The 14,075-nt window shown below is 42.9% G+C and overlaps 1 pseudogene; it reads right to left on the bottom strand.

Moving 5' to 3' along the window:
- Positions 1–962: 962 nt before the first annotated feature.
- On the bottom strand, positions 963–3,573 carry LOC103675901 (annotated as a pseudogene).
- Between the last annotated feature and the right edge of the window lie 10,502 nt (positions 3,574–14,075).

The following is a 14,075-nucleotide window of genomic DNA, read 5'->3' as shown; positions in this document are numbered from 1 at the left end:
ATGCCTGACATTGCATTCCCAGCCTGCATGAGTTGTAGATAAAACGGAGGCTGAGATGATATTAAACTGACATCCAACCTATTTCTGGTGGATCAGCAAATAGAGTACTGAAACTAGTGTTAGAGGAGTCTCATATATACCATCCCTTTCATCACAGCTTCCTTTTATGTTTGGGCTTCTTGATATCTTTGAATAGGGAGGCTGACTGGGATGTTTAAAGTGGAGAAGATGAGAACCCTGGCTCGATGGCCTTCTCTCTTCTTAGGAATTTAAGTCTCCTGAGAATATAATCCTTACATGGACCCAGACTACAGAAAACATTGGTTACACAGAGTTTTAATTTTAGTGAGTTTGTAGTGAATCTTTATCAACAAAGAGCACCACTGTCATGTCATCTATTAGTGTATTTGTGGACTTGTGCAACCATCATGATGATCTAAGTTTAGACAATTTTTTATCACCCCAAAGAAACCAGGTTTCCATTAGCAGTCTGTCCAGCAGAACCCTGTGTACGTAATCAATGCCAGGATAGGACTCCAACGACATGGAGGATAGAAAAGATCGTTACAGTGCCAGCCACCCAGTATAGAGTCCAAACACTTCTGTCCACTTTATCCTGATATCAGAGTCACCAAGGAAAACACAACATGACCAAGCACTGGATAGAACAATGCTTTTTATTCACACAGAGAAAAGCCAGCCTGGAACTTCCACAGGGACTTGGCCAAATGCAGCACCATGGAATACACCACGGACCTGTGCCCCAACAGCACCATGCAACGACAGCTGGCCAGATTGCTGGAGGGCACCCCGGACAGGTCAGTAATCATCCCCAATCTCTTCCCCAAGTATATTTTTGCACCCAACAGACCTGAAGCCAATCCTATGAAGCTGCTGTAGCCCAAAGAGGAGGGTGACTACCATTATATATGTGCATCTAGCTTTGCAGGGAGTGTGTGGGCTCAGGAGTTGCTGGCTTCCTTGAGTGGTGGGTCATCGAGCTGCCAGACCAGCTGCCACCTGCAGCGATATACACTCAGTGCCAGGGACAGACAGAAGCAGCTCTGCAGTGAAGTCCAGTTGCCCTCACTCTCTCCTGGGGTGATTCCACCTCCTCTCTCTCCCCAAGCAGCTGCCTCCCCCTGCTCCTGCGCGTCCTCTGGGTTTGGGGCCCTCCCAAAGAGGGCTATGAGCCGCACCAGGTCATACTTGGTGTAGCCGTCAGTCTTCTTCAGGCCCAGGATGCATTAAGCAAAGTAGGGCTCGTTCTCGTAGCGCCGCATCACTGCGTGACTGTTCCCGGGGAAGAAGTCAAACTGGAATAGGTACTTGGTGACCCTGTGAAGACAATGGGCTTCATCCAGAAACGCTTGCTGGGCCACTGGACGGACAGCACGGTGCATGGGAAGACGAGCATGGGCGGCACCAGGAAGGTGGCCAATGCGGTGACCACGTGGTTAGGGACGATGAGGACAGAGCAGAGCAGGTCCGAGCGGGCGGCCGCACACTGGTACACGGCCTGCAGCAGCCCCAGTGCCCGGCCCTGCCCTGTTGTGAACCGCTGGGCCTCCTCCAGCTCTGGGATGCACAGGTGCTTGGCGAGGAGGAGCCCAGCAGCCATGCGCGACCGGCCGCCTGTGTTGCCCGGAAGCTCCCAGGGCCGCACAGGAAGTCCGGGGCTCAGCACCGCCTCCTCGCTGCTGTTGTGGGTGTTGTAGCCAGTGCCGAGGGGGCTACTTGTGTTGTTGGTTGTGCTGCTCCGCGGCTCGCGGTAGGCCGTGTTTGGCACAGGGCGGACCTCCCAGGGGCCTTGCAGCGTTGCCTGGGCTTCGCTCTCCTACAGCTGGTCCAGCACGCGCCAGTGCCTGTCTCCCCTGGGGAGGAGCTCCCGGGTGCTGAGGCGGCACCCGCGGCGCAGCACTTAGCTCACGGCGCTCACGCGCAGTCAGTGCGTCAGCTCCGGACGCAGTCCGTCTCCTGTGGGCAGCTACCTTGCCCACTCCTGCCACGGCCGCTTCAGCACCGCCAGGACATTGGTCACCCATCCCTGCTGCGCCGTCTGGAAGGCGCTCTGTGCTCACTGCCTGGGGTCCTCGGGCTGGGCCTTCTCCTCCTCACCGTCGGACTCAAACACATAGTGGTCCCAGGCAGGAGTGGATGGCTGTGACGTGGTCCAGTCACAGCCACCACCACTGTCGCTGCAGGAGGAAGAGGCCCTCTGGACTGCTGGGCCCTGGCTCCTGATTTCTGGAGGGGCAACCGCCCGCGGGGTCCTGCCTGTGCTTCTCCTGCTTGGCACAGCTGCGCCAGGGACTTCTCGCTTTGTGGTGGAGATCGATGCTTTTGAGGTCCGCAGCACTGTAGCGGGCAAAACTCCTGGAGGCCTGCAGGGTGGTTGGCGTGGAGCTCAGCCTTGATGTGCAGGTCGTAGTGGCTGAGGAAGATGCAGTGCTGCAGCAGCGCGGACCGGGAGCAGAGGCTGTCCCAGAGGACCTGGCCTCCTCCACGTGCAGCGGGCAGTCCTGGTCCCTGCCCAGCAACCAGAAGAGCAAGCAGAAGATGGCTACCTTCACGCTGAGGTAGGACCTGCAGGGGATAAAGCTGGGCATGGGGTTGGGCTCCCCCCACAGGTTCCAGGTGATCAGTATTGATGCCAGCCACTGCTTGGTGTGCTTGGGAGAGAACACCTGCCACTGCTGGGAGGTACAGAGCAGCAGGAGGAAATCACCTATGAGGTTGGTGGAGTTGGGGACCCTGAATAAATTGGGTAGGTACAGCCATTTGAGTGTGGAGTTCACAGGGATGGTCTTGTTTCAGTGCCACAGGTAGTTTATGCACAGGGCAGGTGGAATGCCAAGGATAGCAGGTACTGGTAAAGCAGTAAGAGTATCAGGAAGAGGCAGTAGTTGGGCCAGAGGCCAGCAATAGCCCAGAGGGCTGATGGGTGAGGATAGCCATGCAGGGTGACCATGAAGTTCCTGCACAGTCCAAACATGTTCACGGCCATCAGGAAGATCTCCTGTCCAAGTTTGTAGGAGAAGAATTTGAGGCAGTGGAGCAGGCCCGGCTCAGCCACTGGAGAGTATTGTCATTTATAGACAGCTTGGGCAGCTGGTGGGGCCAGCAGGTGCTATGGGTGGTGATGTTCCTGGCATTGGTACATGGTAGCCTCACATGCCAGCAGCAATAGGGTCTGTAGGTGATTCTGGATGTAGCCCAGATTTGGGAAGCCCTTCCACACCCCCAAACCAGTTAGCAGGATTGATCTCTAGTGGGTGTTCTCTAGCCCCAGATGCCCAGGCTGACAGGGCTCAGGGTGGTGGGGAGCTCAGGACACTGCTCCATGGCCCACATGTAGTGCAGGCCACACTGTGCCAGCCTGTAGAGCAGGATGGAAGGTGCTCCGAGCATGGTCAGCTGGTGGCAGCTGCACGTGGTCCAGATGAGGCAAGCCCAGGGCAGCAGCATGAAGACATGGAGGCCAGCCAGCTGTGGCAGGTGACGCTCCATATGGTCATGGTGATAAGGGCACACCTGTACAGAGTGCTGGCCCATAATGAGGTGGGCCCACATCTCTCTAGGCTCAGCCAGCCTGGGGCACAAACAGGTGTTGCTGGGTGGGGTTGTGGCCAATCAGGTTGTGCCTGATGTAGTTGTTTGCCTCTGTGTCAGGCCTGTGAGCATCATGTGCCGGGCAGCCTCCTTTTGCATGGCAGCAGCAGCCCTGGCCTGGCTCTGGGCCACAGTCCACCTTGGTCAGCTCCACCTATTGCTCTTCCTTGCTCCTTACGCTCCTTCCCCTGGTCCAAGCGGTGGTGTGTGCAGAGATTCAAGAGTGAAATTTAGAAGCTTAGCTGAAAGACCTCTGAGGCCCTGGAAGAGGTCTTTAAGAGGCTGCAGTTCAAGGTTGGGGGTCTGGAGAGATGAACCTGGACAAACATGGCCTTCTTGGCCTTCTTCACCATAATGAGTACTATGAATGGGTCACCCTTCTCAAATGTCCTTCAATAAGCACATTGGCAGTGGGGACTGGAAGGCTGCCACAAAGGTCTGGGGGGGTACACCTGTCAAACAGTAATGCAGGTGTCCTAAGGTGAGGCTCAGGAAGGTGAGTTCCCATGGAGCAGAAGGACAGTCACTCACTTGATCTTGATTTTCAGTATGAATGCACATTATGAAAGCAGGCCCTCAACATCCTTCTGATCTTTTGGGTTTTAAGCAGGAGGTGTCAGAAAAGTTACGAGGATAGCTGGCTTGTGATGGCCAAGCATTCATAGCAATGCTGCTTTAGGATCCTTTGATGTTGTCTGTTCCCATCATTGTGAAGCAGAATTCACCAGGCATCAAATTGTTCATTCACTAATAGGCAAGGTGAGCTGGGATTAGACCATCATAAGATAGGTTAGTTTTACCTTACTGATAATGTGTTGTTGCCATGGTAATCCTGCTTAGTACAAGAGGAACTTCCCTGTTATTTTTTATAATAATTCCGAAATTCACTTTTATTTCAGAGAAGTGTTCTGAGCTTCACACCTATGAATTCTATTTTGTTAATGCTATTTGAGTGAAAAGTTTAACAACAAACTAAGTACAGTCTTATTTAGATGCTCAGAATTTTGTTCCTGGAAGGATTTTGGAGATTATCTGGTCCATGGATTAAGTACTAGCTACTCATTGCCAGTCAATTATTGCCAGACCGAAATGAGGGCCTAGGGATGCTGGATCCTATAATTGAAACAAAAAAATCCATAAATCTGGATATTTATGGGAAATACCAAAATTTTAAAATGGCAGCAATGAATTTGAAACTCTGTTAAGGTGAGAGGCTCTGCTGTTTTAGTTTCTTTGTATCCTGCTTCGTCCCTCCTCGTGCTGTGGTTTGGTGATAGAGGTTGCAGAAGAGTTTAGTTCAAAGAGTTCTAGGAGACTGTAGATCTTGCTAGATCTTCAGACTCCTACAGATAGGAAAATAGTTATTAGCTTTAGCCTTTTGGTATAAATATTGGCTATTTGGAACTAGATAGGTATTAAGAAGCTATGTCAATGAATTTTCTTCCTTTCTTAAGCTTTTACTTTTGATTAACCCATTGCTTATAAAGTTGGAACTTCAAAGGCCACCCTGGGAGTTGTCCCTTCTATTCAGCTAGAACCTGACAAAATGCTGTAAATTCAAGCATCTATTCTGTTCAGCTTAAGTTTTAAGGAATGATTCTTCTGGAAGTAAGACATTCCTAAGGAAGCGTCCTGGGCAATTTGACATTCAAGGAGAATGGCCTGGGAAAAACACCATGGAGAATCCAGCAGCATTATTCAAAGCAAAGGTCTCAATATATTTAAAGCTACACTTGGAAGTGACTAAAGATACTCACATTTTAAAAATTGAGAGTGGGTGCCTTTTTTTTTTTGGAGCTAGAGATAGAATATTCCCTATGATCTTTTTCTCCTTGGCTGAACTTGGGATTTGATTTATCTGTTTAAAAAAAGAACTTGGGGCGACTGGGTCAATTAAGGGTCCAACTCTTGGTTTTAGCTCAGGTCATGAACTCAGGGTCATGAGATTGAGCCCTGAGTTGGGCTCTGACCTCAGTGTGGGGTCTCCTTTAGACTGTGTCTCCCTCTCCCTCTGCCCCTCCCCCTGCTCTTTCTCTAAAATAAAAAATTAAAAAGAAAAAGAAAAAGAACTTGGTTGGACATTTTGCTCTCTGAAGTATTTTGAGCTCTTTATAGATGACTGGCATAGTCCTTAGTTTCCTGATAACTTACTTAAGATTTCCTTCCTGAGGAAACTTTGTCTCACAGCTGAAGAAGGAAGCCTCTGGCCACATCCTGGTGTTCTGGTGTGTGGTTGATTAGTCTTTCAAATCTTAGGAAAAGCCAAGGTGAAGTGGACTCCTAACACTTCTTTTTTCTATCTATAAGTATTTAGAACTAGAAGCCCTTGAAACAACACAACTGAGTATCTAAATATATTTTGCCAAGTAAGGTGATCCTTTTAAAATGGGACCATTTAATGGTGAAAATGAAAATCATGAAAATTTAGTATGGGAGAATGTGTGTTGCTGGAAATCTCTAAGAAATGCAGTGTAAGAATTTCTCTGCTGCAAAATTGAAGTGATTTTGCACCCTTGTTTGTGACTTCTGTGTTGTGCTTTGTTTAGGCAATATAGATTTTTTTCCCTTTAATGAGTCACAATTGAACTATATGTTTTATATATTGGTAGGTGGCTTAGAGACACTTCTGAAAATTAGTGACTAGCAAGTGCATTTCATGTGTGAAGCAACATTTTAGCAGATGGAGTTAGCCTGAAATTCAGACTGCCTGAATTGGCTTTCAGGATCACAAATTAATTCCATGTGGAACCCCACCAAACCTTTTGGCATTAAACAGAGCATGGTAGAAATACTTGAAATGTACATCACACTTGATGAGATGGGCTTTCTGATAAAAAGTGAGTCCAGAGGCTAGACATCTGGTGTTGTGGTTTATGCAAAATACACTGTCAAATTGCAGCATATAGAAAAACAATGATCATCGTTCTTTTTTGATGCCATTCTTCCCAGGAGCATATTATAGTCTGCACTCTGGTCAAAATTATGTTATTATTATTATTAATAATAATAATAAATAAGCTTCACAGTTTTTCAGACTTACCGTTACCACTTGGTTATTCTTAAGGAATGTGACTTATGACCTGTTTGTGATGCTGCAGTTTTTCTTTCTCACACATGGAGGTAAGATCTGTTCAGAGGGTAAAGCAGGACGATGCGTGTTTTTCAAATGCTGACTTCTCTTTTTACTACCTGCTTTTATTTATGAAAAGAACATGTTGTATTTCTTCTTCTGAAAGTAATTTATTCCATTTTAGTTTGCGGTCTAGCTCTGGTTAATACTTATTATTTTGAAGGTATTCTTTATAATTTTCATCAGATTCTTCGTTTTACTTTTGTAAACTTTAAGTTCTGTGACGTTACATTGTTATTCCTTTATTCATTATGAATAACCTTTACCTGTTTAACAGAACTTCAAAATACTCAAGTTGAGGAAGACAGTATGTAAAGAGTGGTTTAAGCCACCATGGTAATCCTGCTTGAAGTTTCTAAATGTGAGGTTAAAGGTTTCGGTCCATATATCTTATCTATTCAGGTTAAGGTCTGTAGGTGAGGGTGGGAAAGAAGTGCTAGTATCCATTCATCTCTCTTCTGTGTGATAGCTGCCCCCTCCTCCTTTGTACATTTGTCAGATTCTACTTACCCTTCAAGCATTTTGGTATAGGTAGCATTAATTATGTGTTCTGTAGGCCCCTTACATGGATACACTGAAAACCTTCTTTCATGCAATGTTTCTTTAAACATGGGAAGTTTTAACGGACTGCCTTGGGGCCATGTTTTCAAAAACAAGTTGAAACTTTTTACAAATTGTTACTGTCAAAGAGAATCTCGACCTGTGTTAAGGGAGGCAGTACAGGGCAATTTATATCAATGGAAAAAAAAACTAAACCTTATTGAAATCACTATTGTTCACCAACAAAAAGGGAGACTATAATTTTGAAGGCTTCTTCCAGTGACTGTGCTACCATTTGGCTGAATTGTCCTGGCCTCCTATGAAGAGTGGGTCTCTAACCATAAAATGAAATCTCTTTGTTACTTGTGGTTATAAGCTTTTGTTCTTTAATAATAAATCTAGCTCAGAGACATTTCTTTACTGTAAATTTGTCTCCACTGAAGTGCTCATAAACAGTATCTGCTTCCATTACCAGTGGTAGAACCAGGTTGGAGCATCTTGTAGAGTAAGCATATGCACTAAGAATCAATATGTGTTTTATTAGCACCAGGAGACTCATTGGATTGATTTTTTTTTCTTTTTACCTTTATGGGCAATTGCTATAAAAAGGTAAATTAAAAAGTTAACCATCTGCTACCTCACTTTTTATTTAAAATCTTTCATTTGATTACTCTTTCCAGGTAATCAATGCTTTCTATTTTGCTATTATGCTTGCTGGTGAATGAAGGTGGGTTTAATTTATAGCTTCTATTTATCTAACGGTATTGTCAGAGTCACAATCTTTATGCATCCTATTAGTAGTCTGGAAAATATTTCTTACTACATCGAAACAGAACAAAATTCAATTTAGAAATATAATTTCCTGCCATGGAGACACTTGATAACAGGGGGGAGATTAATGGAGCCCAGTGACAGAAACTTGATTTAAAGCAGGAGATTAATACTGCTTTATCAGCCTACACTGCAAGTGAATTGGCTCTGAAAGAAAAAAAAATCTGTTTGAAGTTGCTGAGTTGTCGGCTTGTTGGTTGGAAAAAGGTCTCTGGACATTTATTTTGTTATTGCCGAGTATTTGCTGCATGCTTGTCTACTTGCCAACATAGGAACAAACCTGCGGCACAACACCAGACTTGCTTAGTTTACAGTACTAACATGTTTCTTATTATTCCTTTTGATCCCACAGGAAGCTTGAATGCTTGGAGGTCAGCTTCTGACTTAAGGGGATTATACTCAGTAAATCATGTCAAAATTAACGAATAGAATTGCGCTGACACTCCAGTTTGGTTGGATTTAAGTAAAGTGTTTAAATGGTATTTTTAATTGCAAAGCGCCTGCCCCTAAATCCCATTATAAGTACTCTTTTCTGTCCTTTACAGAAGTCATTAATTTTTCCCCCAACTATGAAAGTGTGAGTCTTCCAGAAGAATTTAAAGCAAATCTGAAGATTACCTCAAGGGGTTGAAATGCCCACTAGATCTGTTTCTAAACAAAATACAGAGCTTGGTAAACTGTTAGAATGCATGCTAAAGGGAGTGGGTCTAGATTTTGATTTTTAAAATTTTTATTCCCAGGAAATTAAAGTATTCATAGTGCTGGAATTAAAGTTTTTGAACTTGTGCTTGAGGTATATGAATTTTAAACTTGGTATTTGTCTAATAAATCCCTCCTGGGAAATAAAAAAGAAATAGAATGAATTCTTTACCCAGTGGCATCACAAAAATGGCTCTGTGTTTTTTTAAAGCTTGATTTTTTTACATAATAACTTACAAATTACTTAGTTACCTTATTTCTGAGGGAAAGAGGTACTTAACAACTTTTATTTGTTTTTATTAACTTTGAAATTTTGTAGAAGTGAACTGAAAAAAATTCTTGCATTAATTTTTATTAAGTTACATAGTAGAAAAAGGGTTTTGCTGGAAGTCATACTATCTGGGTTATAGTTTAAGGTCATTTAACAACTTTCTGTTTTCTTAAGGACATTTTAAAACCACCTTCTGTTTCTAAGACAGCTGAATTGTGATAATATCTGCATTACTACATTGCAGGGTTATTGAGAATGTCAAATGGGACGAGTCATGCAAAATATTTAGATGTGTAAAGGGCTATAGGAACATAAGCAGTTTATAGTATTAGTATGTATAGACAACCTTAAATATATTGCGTCTAGCGTTTTATTGGAGGGAGATGTATCATTTCAAAGACATCTATGTTAATTTTATGTTGGTATAACTAAAACTGTCAATATTTCTTGGAATTGATCCACTGTAGGTTGTTTAGATGTTTTTGAATATATGGAGAGTAATGACCTGTAGCACACTTCTCTTTGGAACTAGTTGCATGGGATAAATTAAGTAAAAGAAATTTAGGGCCAATTTGATTTGCTCAGGGTGGGCTCTCAGTGCATTAAGAAAATGAATGATAATGGATCAATGATAGAAGAGATGGTCATGAGTTCTAAGTGCTCTGAACCATGTCTTTGGGGTGGTGCTCTGTCTGATATCACTTAAACCTCTTTAGGCATCATTAGCTTGTGGACTCTGTTTGGTGCTTGAAAAAATACATATGCCTGAAGGGAGTATTAGACCCTCTTAAAACTCTTCCTGGCTTGAAGGCACGGACCAAACTCCCAGGTAAAGCACATTAAAGTGGCTAAACATTGACTCAGGGGAAGGTGTTGCTTTCAGGAATTTAAAATCATTTCAAGTCATAAGAATTTAGCAGAGAAGACAACCTAAAAGGGTTTTTAGTTTCAACAAACATGCATATGCTTTTATTCCCTCTTGTTTCACAGATCCAGAGGGACCTTCTTGAATATGCCCCTTTGACCTTTGCCTAGTCATCAAATTACCCTTATCCTGCTTTTTCTCTTTTGCACTTCCTTTCCCAAATGGCCTTTCTTTGGTGATGCAGTTTAAATTGTGCAGTGCCTACTCCAGACATTGGCACTTGGATTAATTTTAATCCCCTCCACTCTCATTTTGCTGGGATGTGACCATCAAGTGTGCTGACCTTTTGGGAGCCAGTCTGGGTTTTGCCTGGGGTTCATGGAATCCCCAAATATTTGCAAATATTTTATTTTCCGTCTTGGGGAACATAGTATTGGAGATTTTTCTTCTCTTGTGTGTGTGTGTGTGTGTGTTTAACTCCCCCCTTTTCTGTGCTGTAAGTGACATTTGGGAGCAGGAGAGCCAGGTGTGAAGATTACAGACTGTGACAGCTAGGTTGCCATTATGAATCCGAGCTGGCAAATAAGACTCAGGAGACACAGACAGGCTTTAATCAATACTACTCTTACTGAACTTTCTGGAAAGAAACTAGCAGGAGACCAGCAAGGAGATACAGTGTTGTCAGCTCATGCGGAGGCCTAGCAGCTACCCACGTAGCAGTTTTTGTTTGCCCCCTTCCCACACAGGGACAAGGTGTGAGAGTCAGGATATGTGGGGTTGCATTGTCACAGAGTGGCCACTTCCCCCACCAATCTCGTATATGGTTTTCATCAAGCCTGAGGTCTGCATGCCTGCTTGCAGATCCCCAAGCTCAGGTTTTTGTTTCACACAATGCACAGGGAGAGACAACTGTTCCCCATTTATCTTAACTCTACTGTTTCCAAGGAAACAGGACCATGGGAGACCGGAGGTCATTCTCAGGCAGGCCTGTCTCAGCCAGGCCTGATGTTAACCCTTTATTCCCACTCATACATGCTGCTGTAGAAATGGTAGCATCATGGGGTGCCTGGTTGGCACAGTTAGTGGAGCATGTGACTATTGATCTTGGGGTTGTGTGTTTGAGTCCCACACTGGGTGTAGAGATGACTTAAAAAAATAAAATCTTAAAAAAAAAAAAGAAATGGTAGCATCACTATGTGCAATGCTAATGCTAAGTTTCAATGTGCTAATAGAGTGTCTTTAATATCAATATTTACCACTGTATGTTTCCCAGAGCAATAAATAGAAAAGGAAAGCATTAGATATTTATCTTTTTATCCAACCGTTCACATTTTTTGAGTGTACACTGCATGCCTCACCTGATTTTAGGTACTGAGAATGCAAAAAAGGGCAGGACACCAACCTGGCTACTGAACACTTCAGAATCTGGAGGGCAGTTCTCTCAGCATTTGGATTACTACAATACAAAGCTCCCAAGTTCCATATAGAACTGAGCGCTCTCTGTGGGAGCTCTAAGAAGAGAACTCACTCTTTTGCTACTATTTTGTATCTTATAGACCTTATTTAGCCTTTCCTTATAAGCATGACCATATAGAAAAGTAACTGACATTCACAATGATTACTCTGGAATGTTGTAAGATCATAAAGTACCCTCTGAATCACTGAAAAAGGACTTTGGGATTGTCTATAATTTATTATATTTTAAACTACAAACACTAAGTTCATCCTTGTATACCTCCCAGTACATGAACACAGTATTGTATGTCTGGAAAGTGAATGATCAAAGTTTCTTGAATTAAGTCTGAATAATACCACTTTGGGCATTACACAATATTCAAGACATTAAGTTATAGAAAAATAAACAAGATTATTTCAAATTCAAACTTACGAAGCTTACGCTTTCCAAGAGTTTATACAATCTGAAAAAAGAATTACTCAAAACACATTAGATAAGTCCATTAACTGTATTTCTGTAATAGGCTCTGGGAGAGTAGGGTGTTGAGGCATGTTGCATCCCCACCCTTGAAACAGATGTCAAGGGGCACAGTTGTGCCTTATACAACGTGGTTCTGGATGTCACCGTCAGATGTAATTCTAAGCAGGGAGAGCCATGGATCTGACCCATTCATTCTGATTTCATTACCTAGGATACTTGTTTGTAACATTCACAGACGGTTTTTTTTCTTTTTTTTTCATTATTTGACTAGAAAACTAATTCATGAGTCTTTTGCCTGTTTGGGGGAGAATCCAAATTAATGTACCTGAGAACATGTTCAATATTTGGATTTAGTTTCAACAATTTTTGAATACCTACTATGTGCCAGGTGCTTCCACATGAGTCATCTTATTTGATTCTCACTATAACCCTTTTATAATTTTTCACTTTTCAACTGAGGACATTTAAGTTCTAAGAAGTTGAAAAACCTGACTGAGTCACATAGCTGGAAAATGGAAGAACTAGAATTTGAACTCCTGTCTTTTGAGTCAAAAGGTAATGTCATTATATCACCAATAACTACAAGTTGAGAAGAAAAAACAAGAAAAAATTTTATGGTACAATTTAGAAGTCAGAAGGTAGGACATTGTAAAGGTAGGAAGCCATAAGGTCATAGTAACATACTTTTAGTTCCTGAAACAAAGCAAGTTTATCACAGTGCTTTGCTTGGTGACTTCTAGGTCTTTTTTGAAGCTTACCTCAAGTGTTACCACATCAAAGAGGCCTTCTCTTACCTCCTTATTTTCTATCCCAGTGTACTATTTATTGCATGTTTCTTAATTTTTTGTTGCATGTTTATCTCCTAAAAATTTATCTATTGTCTCTTTATTTCTTTGGGCTATGAGGTTGATAAAGCCATTGTCTCTCCAGTGTCTGTCATAATGACTGCGGTGTAACAGATGCTTGTGGAATGAATGTATGAGTAAATGAAAGATAACCGATGAAAGGACCCAAAGTAGATGCCTATCGTGTTTAGTCCTTATTAAAAATTAGAATTGGTGAAATCAGAATTGTTTCAAATGGGCAGATGGAGCACACTTAACTTAACCAGCACTCCCTCCCCAATCCCATTAAAATAAGTGTAAAAGGTTTTATTTAACAAAGAATACATCTTCAAGGAAAAGGAGATCAGAAAAAGACAACAGCCATGAAATTCGGGAAAGTAGAGAACAGATGGGTTATTTGCAAATGCCAGAGCAGACTAGAGAAAGCTGAACCCTGGCCTACAGTTAGGAAAGTTAAAAAAGCAATTCTGTTAACACTACAAAACCCCAAGAAAGCTCCTGAATTGGCTTCACAGCTTCTTCTAGAAGGGGAAGTGGAGGTGGGGCTAAAAACAGAAGGACTGATTGAAAATTTGTTTGAGAAGCTATGGCAGAGAAGGCTCCTGTCCCCAAATCCAATCTCCCTTTCTTCCTTTTGGAACCCCCTTGTCACCGAGTTTTAGTTAAGCAGGTGCTGCCCATATATCAATGACATTTCTCAGGCTTTCTTGCAGGGAGAGATGGCTACATGAATAAATTCTAGCTAAATAGGATAGGGTGCGCCAGGCTCTTAGAGAAGAAGTTAATTGCCCTTCAGTTTCTCTCTCCCTGCTTCCTGAGAGCTGGCAAAACAGGGAGATTAAGTGAATGCTTACCTACTGACATTTGTGACTCCATTCCCCCTCTGTTTCTTCTACTGGTTCCCAGAATATGGAGTCAGACTTCACCTATATATAGGTGACTGGGAGAGTCTTGTCTGAAAGATCTGACCAGCCCAACGCAGAGGCCTTCATTTCTTGACATTGAGTGTTTACCAGTGAGACACCTAGGCAGATGACTAGAAAATGAAGTTGCCAAGCCTCACTGTGCACAAGGAACTTTAATAAATTTGTTAGTGCAATACTTCTAGAGACAGACAACCAGGAATCATCAGACCTTTTAGGAGAGCATCCAGTAAGGCAGAAACAACCTTAAAAAAAAAAAAGAATCTTGGAGGGAGTAGGCACTAGGAAGGCAACAGGAAGAGGAAAATATGACCAAAGGAAATTATTAACCAAATGGGTGAAAGAAGATATGGCAACCACAGACAATAAATACCGGCTACAAAAAGGAACATTCAGAAAACTACAAGAGATCCTAAAAATTAA

Source organism: Ursus maritimus, unplaced genomic scaffold (assembly GCF_017311325.1).
Source record: "Ursus maritimus isolate PB19 unplaced genomic scaffold, ASM1731132v1 scaffold_13, whole genome shotgun sequence".
Taxonomy (NCBI): Eukaryota; Metazoa; Chordata; class Mammalia; order Carnivora; family Ursidae; genus Ursus; species Ursus maritimus.
Note: the sequence above shows the minus strand (reverse complement) of the source record. Positions and strands in the feature narration are given on the sequence as shown.